This window comes from Solea solea, chromosome 8 (genome assembly GCF_958295425.1).
Source record: "Solea solea chromosome 8, fSolSol10.1, whole genome shotgun sequence".
NCBI classification, from domain to species: Eukaryota; Metazoa; Chordata; class Actinopteri; order Pleuronectiformes; family Soleidae; genus Solea; species Solea solea.
The window spans coordinates 23,425,572-23,438,464 of record NC_081141.1 but is presented as its reverse complement, the minus strand read 5'-3'; the positions used below and the strand labels follow the sequence as shown (position 1 = coordinate 23,438,464).

The 12,893-nt window shown below is 40.5% G+C and overlaps 1 protein-coding gene across 1 annotated transcript in view; it reads right to left on the bottom strand.

Moving 5' to 3' along the window:
* Positions 1-12,893, bottom strand: part of LOC131464153 (GDNF family receptor alpha-2-like) — an 85,305-nt gene that overhangs the window by 51,289 nt on the left and 21,123 nt on the right. The window lies entirely within an intron of this gene.

Here is a 12,893-nt window from a genome sequence, read left to right as displayed (position 1 = left end):
GCGTACAACGCAGCACTCAAAGAATACAAGGGCAAAATCATGTTTTAAGAAACACGGCCCTGAATTAGCATGCGGAAATGCACAGCGTTTAAAGTGCGGTCCAGGTCTGAACCCTAGAGACAGTTATGTGTGAAAATCCCAGCAGATCAGCAGTTTCTGAAACATCTGGCACTAGCATCCAAAATCACCTTTCCTCCTTATTCTGATGCACAGGTGAAGCAGAACAATGTTGTATCAATAATCTGCTTTTTACCAGCTTGTGCGTACATGAATAAATAAATAAACATACCAACAAAAAACGAGAACAATCTCCTGTGAATTATTCACCGTTGTTTAATTCAAACTTGTTAGAAAAGTGCTGACTACAAATAGGGAGGCTGTTAAGTGAGCTGTAAACAACAGCTCGCGTTGCTGACCCACACAAAGACAATCTTAGACTGGGCCACGGCTAAACTGATGAGAAACTCCACACAGAATAATGAAGCATATAAACAAAGTAATATAATTACACACAGGTATACAACCACACACATACAAAACTCCAATCTAGTCCAAACAAACATGAGCACGGATACAGTCAGACTCCAGGCCAAAAACAAAGACTATGGTGTTTGAGTAAATAATGGTAATTATTATGAAGACAACAGGAAAATGTCAAACTGTTCAACAGCATGCTGAGCACGACTGTTGCACTGGTCCTTTTTTTCCCCCAGCAGAGGATGGAGCTTTCTGGATTTAATTGGATGTTGGGCACAATGAGCTGAGAGGTGAGAGGCTTAGCGCAGAGAGTTAGAAGGTCTAACTAAGGAATTTTAAACCTAATTCCAGGAGGGACCCCAGGACACAGGATTCTGTGCTGCCCTCTGCTCTGTAATAAGTTAATTAGCTCAGCTGTGGGTCAAGAGCACAGAATACATTTCACATGGAGCATATTAACAATTACAATCAATGATATCTTAGCATGCTGTACAAAATATGGCAGTGGTCTGACTTTGATAAGGGTTTCAGCGCAGAGTGGGGGAAGGATTCACCCCCACATTCTTCAGACGTGGTGTCTTATTGATTTCAGTGGAGGGTTATTGACTCGCACAGCCTCTCTGTCCTGAAAGTGGGATAATAATGGTTGTGCATTGGAACTATAGTTCAACGAACACAACAAGAGCCCTCTTGCAGGGGTTCTACAACACACACACAAAAAAAACTTAACATTTGTCTCACTTTTCTTAAGATGAATAAGGTTTGCACATTTTTGTCCCCCACACACTCACCCACAACCTATGCTCTGCTGACCCAAACCTCCTCACCTCACCTCCTCCTCCCCCACGCCAAATATCAAGCCTGGGAGGACAGGGCCTTCATCATTGCTGCCGCTCTCCCTCTGAAATCCCCCCAAAACAACTAAGACATTCTTGCTCACGGTCCCCCCTTAAAACCACCTTATCAAATGTGTATTTAATGCGTAATGTATCTGCTTTTACTGCAGTGTTTCCCAAACGTTCTACATGGGGGGCCCACATTTTAAAACTGGCAAACTATCGCAGCCCAAATCGCAGAATAAAATATGACGAGAGCAAATTTAACCCATGCGGAGCATTTCAGCTGCTTTTTTTCCATTACTAAGTGAAAACTTACATATACAGAGGCTATAAGAATGTGCAATATCAAGTGTTTTATATGGCTTTTTTCAGCACAACCTACAGGCAATCACAGTTCAAAGTTCACTTAAAAACTGTCTATTTTGTGACCTCTGCACAATTATTGCTACTTTATATCGCTACTCAAAACGTGATATAAAATTAATCATAACTTTGACTCAACAACACACACCTAGGATATCCATATAAGGAGTTGTGTGTTATTCCAACAAACTACCCACATAACTATGGGTCATTTTGGTCAACCCCTGAATACGACCCATACGTACATAAGGTGTAGTGGTAGATTGCTGTTATTTATACCACTAGGGACGTCTATTTTAAAATTCCTGCATAATTACGTTTTTGTCTGAGGACAGTTGCCCAAAATTGTGCGTCATGTAGCGACTAATTCACAGCCATAGCTGTTCATTTTGGTAAATGGCCAGAAGATGTGTGTCCTGCTACAAAGGAAATTAGTGTGGTCACGTCAGCACTAATGATAGTTGGAGCTGATAAGAAAAACAAAAAAACACCTGCATTGCAGAATCATCTACCTGGGAGCAAATGGCGATTAAACTCACTTAAAACAAGTAAACAGTCAGTTTAAACGCAGGAGTAAACAGGCTTTTTTGACCAGTGAGAATGAGATATAATAAAGTGGGTGAGTGTATGTTTCAGTGACTTTTGGTAAATGATGGATCAATAACTCTCAATACCCTCAGAGGCCACTGTTCCAGCCCAAATTATAATTCACAGGCAAATTATTCATTAGTTAACAAGAGAAAACATTTAGCACATTAATACAAAACTGCAGTGTACTCTGCAATGTATGCATCAAACAAACCAGTGCCACACCGAGCAGCACGGGTGATTAATTTTCTAAGGCAACAAAACTTAGTGGAGCACGGAACTGCCTGCGACTGGAAGAAGGTGTGCGACTGTAAACAAGACAAATGTGTCTCTCTATGGCGAGCCCATGCTTCATCACTTGATTTGATTTTGTTATATTCCCACTAGTGTTCAGTCCAATTTGATTTAACCGGTGAAACTATGCATTAATATTGCTTATTGTGCTCAGTTTATACAGCAGCCAAACGGGGAGAGACTTGATTCTCGACAGATTTCCTCTGGGGAAAGAATGACTCGGCGATATTCGGTATCATTTGATGATTGAGTTTCTCCCACTTACAAAGAAAGGGTGTCATGCGTGTGTGTGTCTTCTCTTTTCACAAGCCTAACCAAATCACACAGGTACAAATGAGTATGAGAGGTGCACAGTGTTGGTTTTCATCCTGGAAAAGTTTGTATGAACATACCAAAGTGGTAAATGATATAACTTGTTAGCAGGAGGAGAAAATAAAACAGAACAGTACTGTTTTTTTTTTTTTTTTTTTACATATATTATGAACGATGTAGGACATGTTGGGTTAAACATGAGATAGGGGGCTGTCTCCACTGCACCCTACTGTCTGTTAGCGGAAAACCAGCCTTGCAAGAATCAGGGCCACCGACCCCAGAGTTTTCAATTTCAGGGGGTCTCGGGAAGAATTGAGAAACACAAATTGCTTCCACACACACACACACACACACACCAATTCACACACATGTTTTTTTTTGCAAAACTGAGGATAAAGCAGTAGACCATGGATAGATGGATGTTTGCGATGGTGGCGTAAAAAAATGGACTTACTGTAGGGGGCGCTCTGTAGAGTTGAAAGGCGTAAACGTGACCAGACTTGTTTGCGCTTTAAGGCTCCGTTTGAACGCTGTTCATGTTTCTGTGGCGCACAGTGTGTCACGGCCCAGTGTGTGTGTGTGTGTGTGTGTTCACCGCAGGAGCTGATTGTGTTGATTAGCTGGACACACCTGCGTCTAATTAAGTCATCAGATCTATACTTCTATACAGACTTTTGTTAGCAGACTTTCATTTTGTTTAGTGAACACTACTAGTGTTTGTTTTTTTTATCTCCTATACTTGCATATTATTTTATAAATGATTATATATTAATTGACACTGTGTGCTCTTATTTTCCTCAGGTTAATGGGCGGCATAACTTAAAGGTACAGTGTGTAAAATTTAGCATAAGATTTAGTGTCAAAACAGTTTAGTTTGTCCACTGTGGGCTACTGTAAAAACCTTGGTCCCTGATAAATGTATCTTCAATTTATATTCTTTCTGCCAAATTAAAATATGTTGACCTACTTTTTACACATTGGAACTTTAAGTGTGATTATATAATCAATGTAGACATGAAGTTAATCACCGAATAATCAAAGTCTCAATATGACTGAATGAATACATGAAGTTTGTTCATCGAAAATTCATATTAATGCGCTTTAAAAAAAAAAATGATGTGTTAAAATGATTGGTTGTACCAATCATGTCGCAATCAGAGTATCTTTTCTGACAATCTTGTGCAGCTCAACCAGACAATTCTGTCTAACTTGATTCACCCATTCACTAACGCTGTCACAGGCACAAGCATGAACCCGTTTTTTTGTTTCGTTTTACTGGAGAATACATTTCCTGTCTACCTGTTTCCTGCCACCAGTTTTTGACGATCATGATGAATCATTTATGATGGTAAGGTGATTACCCCAAGTATGTTACCATTAAATTTTGGAAATAAAATTTGAAATTTGGTAAGTGTATGCAGGATCACACGCTCTACCATCATACCGAGTTTCATCAGGATCACATTCAGATTATGGATTTGGCGGCGATTTAAATTTAACTTGGAAAGTCCCATTTAAAAAGTTGAGATGTGTTTATCTCAGCGACATCTTCACAGTTCAGGATGAATTGTGTCATGTTGATGTAAAACTGTAATAGCTATAGGCAGGTAAAGTTTCATACATATCCTTTAAGCCTTGGCGAAGAGCTGTGCTCTCGGACTTCTCTTGTTTTGTTTTGTTTTATTAACAGCATTTCCACTCACTGGTAACCAGGGGTCACTTCTCCCTGCAGTCAGCTGTCAGTGCCGTCCTGTGTTCACACACTCACTCTCCTCTGCAGCCTCTGCTCTCCGTCCAACTATCATCTCCAACATCTTTCACATGATGTATGTCCTGACAAGGACCTTCTGCCCTGATGTGACACAGGTGTCACGCTGTCACCGGCTGCTGTCATAGCTGTTTTACTGTCAGTTGGGGGTTTTTCTGGGCTCGACGACACCAAAACGAACAATAACCCGAAAGAAAACCCACTACTATATATTCATAGAACAGAAATGAGACTCCTTGAATACAATCAGAGCAGATAAGATCAGTCGTTTCTCACCTTCATGGGAATAAGAAGTGCTTTTTGTGAATATCAGTGTAATGTAAACGGGGACTGAACAGCTTATTATACTCAAATCAAAACTGCAATTTAAAAAAACAGTGGAAACCACAAAGGCTGCAGTTTTAGGGAATGTGATGGAGCATTTTCTAACCAAGGCTTTAGACCTCACTATAATAATTGTTTCAAGTTCTGTTCCTTATATGTTGGTGTTAATGCTGCTTTGTATCATGGTCAGCTGCTCTTTGTGGTTTCTAAAAAACAGCTGAAGCTCAGAGGAGATCAGTCTTTCGCAGTTGCAGCCCCTAAGTTGTTTTTTACGCCTGTTTGTTTATTTAATTACTACTGTATAACACATAAATGTATTTAAATGTTGTATGTATTGAATCAATCAATTACATCATTTTCAAATGTTTGCATATAATATTTGCATTGATTTTGCCTTGATATAAATACATTCTATGAGTTATTTTTCAGAAGTGTGATCATATACTGTATATATGACCAGCACCTTGTCAGTTTTTGCAACCAGACGCTTATCAGATGATACAAGATGGCTGTCACTCACACTGGTATCCACTCATATGTGCTTTGTTGTGTATTTTGCTCAAAAAGGAAACATAAATAACATGACGTGAAAAGGAGAAGCTCATTTTACCATTGAGTTTGCGTCCTTCCGACTTCCTGCGCTTCAATTTTGAAACCCCAGAGACTGCATCCAGGGTCACACGGCAGAGCAGTGACTCGTACCATTGCTCAACTCCTGATTCAACTGAGGGACTTTCCATGTGTAGTTTACAGGTTCTCCCAGTGTGTGTGTGTGTGTGTGTGTGGATTTTCTCCGGTTTCCTCCCACAGTCGAAAAACATGCAAAGGTTAAGTGGACACTCTAAACTGACTGTGTGAATGTGAGAGTGAATGGTTCTTCGTCTCTGTGTGTGTGTGTGTGTTTGCCCCGTGATGGACTAACGACTGGTCCAGGGTGTGACCCCGCCCCCATAGATCAGTGTTTCACAAATGTTTTATATCAAGTACCACCTGAGAAAATATTCAGCACTTCATTTGTGTACACAGTGGATACAGGGGTGTAAATAGGTCGAGCAAAGTCAGCTACAGTCTTTTCACGGGAGGCAGATTTATTCCCAATAATCATCACCCTCCTCTTCCTCACATATGCTTCACACACTGGTGCAGTGACGTTAGATTACAATGGAGAGAGAGGTGATGAGGTACCACAAGAGGGAGCTCGCGTGCCACTGGTGCAACATGTACCACAGTTTGAGAACCATGGAGATAGATAATGAGTGAGTGAGAATTACGTCCATTTTTGGCATATACAGTCTTTGCTTTTGCGCTCCTATCTTTGCAGGAGGTTGGTTCTGTAACTGGGGCTGGCTTGATACCAAGGTCACAACCTTGAGCTTTACACCGACACTGTGGTTTTACATGTTTTAAACGATGAACTCGCTGTTCACAACACATTTGTGCTGAGTCATAACCAGCCATTTCAAAAGCATGATGCTCCAACTGTCTAACAAATATTGTGGTCCCATAAATCACATTCAGAATCAGAAATATTTCATCAAGCCCTGGGGAGGGGAGTAGCTCCATTGAAAGAAGAAGCAGAAGTAAACATCACGCAACGTGCAACCTGAGCCAAAATGCTGTTGCTGTCGCTGAGTCTCTGCTAAGTTATATTTAAGGTTTAAGTGTTATATCAAATTTCATGTTTTCGTTTGTCCTGATGTGTGATTTTGACCCGCGTCAAACACATGTACAACGCTCAGCGTCGTATCATGTGTCACCTTCATCTCTGCTGCGGGAGTGAGCCGTTTTTTTTTTTTTTCCAACTGTCAAAGTGAATGGTTCAGTTCCCAGCGCCGCTACCTCTACAAGTCTGGGCAACACACTCCTCCCCCGTGTGTCGGCAGCGTGTGAATGGCTATGACAGACGTGTGATGGAAAAAGTGCCGCACAAGGTTGTGCTGTGTAATGTTTGAGTGAATAGGCTCAAAAGCACTAGCTGCAGCAGGGCTGTCAAACTCATTTTAGTTAAGGGGCCACGTACGGCGCAATTTGATCTCAAGTGGGCCGGACCAGTCAAATAATAGCATAATAATCTGAACCTGAACTTTTTTGAGAAAAATAAATGCAATTTTAAACAATATTATGCCTCAGTTTACCGCGTAAGGCCCTGGTATACTATATGAGTTGTGTGCACGTGGAATTTAATCCCCGCTCACCAAGCAGAAAAAAATATTTCATTACAAACTTGCATTACAATTTACAGATCACAGTGGATCTACAATTTTTCTGCAATATTAAATTTTTACAAATTCACCCTATGGGCCAGATCGGACCCTCCGGTGGGCCGATTCTGGCCCATTGGCCGTAAGTTAGACACCCCTGATCTACAGTAAATACAGACCATTAAACAATTTCCTCGTATGGATGATGGAAGTGTCTCTCCTGCAGGTGGGTCTGCATGTTTACCATCATTTTCCACAGCATCATCGTACATAATTAATCTCTTCCGCAACCTATGGTGTCATCTGTCTTCAAAATGTGCAGCACTTGTTTTTTTTGTTGTTCTTTTTTCTTTTAATGTAACATCGACATGCTGGTTTGTAAATGACACCAGGAATATGCTGTTGTTGTGACTCTGCAGGTCGTTCATCCTGTAAAAACACATTCTTCAACAGTGAGAGGGGGAACGCACAGAAGAGGAGGAGCCAGCGCCTGCACTGCCGTCACACACACAGCATAGAAAGTGCTGTTAAATACAAAAAAAAAAGAGCCCACTGTTGAAAGTGGTCACTCCACAATCAGGGGAGGAAACACTGCTGATACAGGTGCACAGTGTCAGAGTCGCACCAGGGCAGGAAAAGCAGAATTCCTCCCCGTGTGTCAAACCAGACTTCCTTTTTTTTACTGTCATCAGTGTTGCAGGAGAAACAGAGGACGAAGAGAAGAAATACTTTTGCCCTTCTTTAAGACAAAAAACCCCATGGGTGTTAAACTTTTGTCTTTCTGTGTGTGTGTGTGTGTATGATGCATGCAAATGTTCGCTGTGAAGATAAGCCAACACTGAGGGGCTAAAATAAAACTACTCATTAGCAGTGAAAGTCCTGTGTGATATAGTTTTGCAGGTGTCACTTGGGAGAATGCAGAAACAGACTCCATATGCTCCGTTTCATTTAGGCTTTGCAGTGTGAGAGTGTTTAGTCGAACAGAGTTCTCCTTTTCTAGCACAACTTTTGTCCCTTATCTTACTCTCAGACAAAAACAGAGATTATTTTTCAATTTGCTACCTTTGCTCCAGGAGAATATACATTCCCCTGCCCTCGTCAGCCGACCAGATATCACATTCCCTATGCAGTTTAAACATTTAAATGATAATGAATATTTTATATGGCTTGGAAAATTAAGTGAGAAGCATTTTCATAAAAGAAGTGTGTAATTACTTATCGGTTTGCCCACAGTTTCTTCTCAGCGCCACAATCAATTACTCTGTCCTCAGAAATGATAAATAATGAGGAAACCTTGCGGCTAAACAATTTTCTGAGCACAAATCCAATATTTCACCTTGGAGAGAATAGAGGTGGCAAAATGGATACAGTAATGAGTCCCCTGTTATGTCTTAATATGTACGCGGTGCACTGCACCGCACTATGTTTTATAAGAGCACTTGTTCTCATACAGTGGTAATAAACATCAGCAGCTGCACTTTTATCATCTTTGACTGCTGCACGTCAAAAACAGATACCAGGAACAAAGTACCAAAGGAACGACCACATTAATTCTCCACAATTTTACCCATTTATATAGATTTAAGATCCACATCAGATGAGCTACATCCAACGATAGACTTCTTAAACAGGAATAGATCCCTTTTTTCATCTAATGTGCTGAATAAGGATCACTGAATTGAGCAGTTTACAGATATGCTGCTGACACCATAGATAAAACAAAATATGTAAAGATTCTCATACATCCAGGTCATAGTTCTGCAAAAGTCACTGAATCGGTTGCAGGTGGACTGTTGGTTTTCATGAGGATGTTTCACCTTCATCCAAGAAGTGAAACCCAGGAATTCAGTCCAAGTGTCATGTAACAAAAAGAAAAACTGTATTTGATTTGATTGTGGAGACAAATACAAATGTGTTGTAAAGTCAAACCTTAATAATAACACATTAATAGATAAAATGATAGAGAAATATTAGATTTAGTCGACTAAAACTAAACTAAACGAAAACTAAAACATCTCGGATGACTGAAAATATGACTTAAACTAAACTAAACTGGTATTTTAGCCATTATGTCATGTAAGAAATGTTAAAAATGAATAAATTAATACTAATTTAATTACATTACTTTACTTGATACGGGCCACACGGTGGTGTAGTGGTTAGCACTCTCGCCTTGCAGCGAGAAGACCCGGGTTCGAGCCCCGGTTGGAACAAGGGCCTTTCTGCATGGAGTTTGCATGTTCTCCCCGTGTGTGCGTGGGTTCTCTCCGGGTACTCCGGCTTCCTCCCACAGTCCAAAAACATGCAATGTGGGGATAGGTAAATTGAACACTCTAAATTTCCCTATAGGAGTGAGTGTGAGAGCGAATGGTTGTTTGTCTCTATCTGTGTGTGGCCCTGCGATGGACTGGCGAACTGTCCAGGGTGTACCCCGCCTATCGCCCGATGTAGCTGAGATTGGCACAGCACCCCCCGCGACCCTCAGGCAGAGGATAAAGCGGTAGATGATGACTGACTGACTGACTTTACTTGATTAAGCTGACTTTAAAAATGTATACCATACAATCTGTGAATCTGAGTTTTACTTCTGTCTTTTATTTTTCTCTTATTCTACTTTCTTGAAAATCTAGTTTTGCAGTATAACATTACTAGATACCCACATTCACTGGCTTTCACCTGAGTTTTAGTTACACTTAAACTCCAGTGTGTCCTAATGACCCTCATTAGGCTCCTCCAGCCTGTCATAGAAACTGCCTGTGAGAGTCGACTACTGTCGTTGGAGAGCTCAAGGTTGTTAATGACGGTCATTAGCGTGTTGAAGTTAGTAAAGCTGTGCTTTCATCTCTCCCCAGGAGAGGAAACAACTTGTCTCGTTGAGCTTCATGTGACCACAGGTGACTTTAACACTGGTTAACGACCATCGTTAACAAACCTGGAGCGTGGTTGACTCTCAGTGGCAGTTTCTGTATCACACCATGGAGGAGTTCCACATTTCACTGAGACAGGACCGTACCGTGTGGACTTTGCATGTTACACAGTGGCATAGTGGTTAGCACTGCTGCCTCACAGCAAGAAGGTGCTGGGTTCCCGGTCTGGGACCTTTCTGTGTGGAGTTTGCATGTTCTCTAGAGCTTTGAGGTTCACAAATGAGTCGAATCTTTTGAACGGCTCTTTTTAATGAATGATTTTTTATATACAAATTGACCACGCTGCCTTCACGTGACCGGCTCGTTACATCTTCTGTGTCAACTTGGGGGAGGAGCCGTGCACACAGCAAGTGAGTAACTTGTTATTTCAAATACGTTTGCACCTTGCTATTGTTGCCATTGTTTTTTTCTGTATTTCTGTATTTTACCTTTGATTTTTATCATATATAATTTTTTTCGGGTTCATTAGTCTTATATATTATTGTGTATTTGTGTGTTTTTTTTAGGTGAGGGAGAAGCCAAAATAGTGATCTCACTGTAAAAGCATATAGGGAATGTTTACAATGACAATACAAGCCAAATGAAAATATAATCAGTATTTCATAAAAAAAATTTCTTAAAAATTGGCTTCTAAAAAGTAATTTAAAAAATAAGAACGAGCCAGTCTTTTTGAAAGGAACGGCTCCTCAATATCCGGCTTGCTTCAAAAAACATAAATCCCAACTCTAATTGTTCTCCCCATGTCTGCGTGGGTTTCCTCCAGGCTCTCCGGTTTCCTCCCACCATCAAAACATGTTTCAATGTTTGTTATGTTTGTAATGTTAGACACATTCTGGGCAGGTTGGCCCCTTGTGGCTGCGTGCATAGTTTGCAGCAGCTCTGATCATCCCTCCATCTGACTTGGCAATTGTTGTTATATAACAACAGTAAAAAAAAAAGATCCTTTCCTTTGTTTTCCCTTCTCTCTGTGTTGGTGTGGCTTGTCCTCCGTCGTGTGGTCCAGTTTCCTTCCACCATCAAAACTTGTGTTGTGTCCTGTCAGTGCCACTGACCAAAGCACTGACATTCAACCTGGAGTTGTTCCCCCGGGCGCTGCTCGGTTGGCTGCTCACTGCTGCTATATAGCTCCGAGTAGAAATTGCAGAGAGCAAATTTCCCCACATTGATAAAGTTAACCTCACCTTAAGATTAAATTCCTGAGGTTTCACCTCAAACCTTCAGAGCTGAGGAAGCCTCTTGGATGAGAGGCGAGACGTCTTCAAGTCCATTTGCTCCTGATTCACTAACATGAGATTGAGTTTCCCACTCAGCTCTGAGAATCGCCTACAACACTCACTGTGTCCGTCAAGGAAAAGTTATTTTATCTTTATCTTCAAAGCTCTTATTGGATTAATTTCTAAGTACTAACTGGTCAATTTTAAAATGAGCAGTTATTAAAATCATACATTATATCCTTGTTACAGAGAAACTCTGATTATTATGTAACTAATGACTCACAAAAAACAGCTTTCAGTGTTTTTGTAGCAATATTTTCTAATCTGATCTAAACCTCAGTTCCTTTTGCGTCACTTGGACATTTCACATCATCTCACCGCCTGCAACTCTTTTAAATGAAACTGTTGGATGATTTGTAGCTTCTGTGTTTTTGTGTTGTTTTGCATCATTGTGTTTTTTATATACGTTTTGCCTAATGTTTGCTCAATGTCTTTGTTCAACCTTGAAAATGACGGTCTCCCTCAATTGATTCCCGAGTTAGAAGCAAAGCCTAAAGTCTTTCCCTGCAACTTTTGGAGTGGATTTTATTGCACAAACAGTTTTACAACTTATTTCACTTTAATATTTGTTAATTACTCCCCCATGTGTCTTTCAGCCTTCACCACCTTTTGCGCTGTAGTTTTTTTTTGGTTTTTGTTTTTCAGTCACTGTGTTCATGAATTGCAGATTTTCTTGTCATCATTTGCCACATTCTTGAAAGTCTATTAAATCTTACTCTGCTATAATTGCCGAGCCGACGGTGCATTTGCGGCATTTATTACAGAAAAGCAGCCAAAGGAAATAAAAGTGGCCAAAACACAGGAGCCGTATTTCAAATGAAAGAACTATTCGTAAATCAGCATGATTGGATTGGAAATTTTTAGGCGCAGTATTTCAATCCGGGACAAAACTTTGAAACATTTTCTGTCATCAAAACAACAAATTTCAGTTTGCGCTTCCTGGATACGTTGTAGATGAACATGCACTTAAATCAGAGGAGGCAGTTTGCCATCATCGCTAAAAAGTCCAAACTAATCAAAGCCCGCACTCTTATTCCGGTGCTCTCTACTTCTTCCAATACATCAGACAAGCGCATTTTCAAAAACAAGTGATACACTGCTGATTTTAAGCCAAGGGGATTATGCAAAAAAGCATGTCTTTCCTTAACCTCCCATTGATAAAACAAAGCCAGATACATCAGCCAAGAGAAGAGGAAAATGTGCCGTCTTCAGTGTTTGCAGATTGCTTTTTTTTTTCTTTTTTGGCTAAAAAAGAAAAGAAAAGAAATAGGAGAGAACATCCTGTGGACATTTCTGCCAAAACAAAACAAAAAAATAGAATCTTTAAGTGACAGGCGTCCTCATCCTCGTCCTCCCTGTGTCCACTCACACACTCTTCATTCGCCGTGTTCTCGCTGCACTGCATTAGCCACTGTTGCCATGACATATAATAAGACCTGTATTGATTAGTGATACCGTGATGGTAATAATCAGTAAATAAAATAGCCCGGCTATAGCTCTCTTGTTGAGTGGTGTGCTGTTTAATT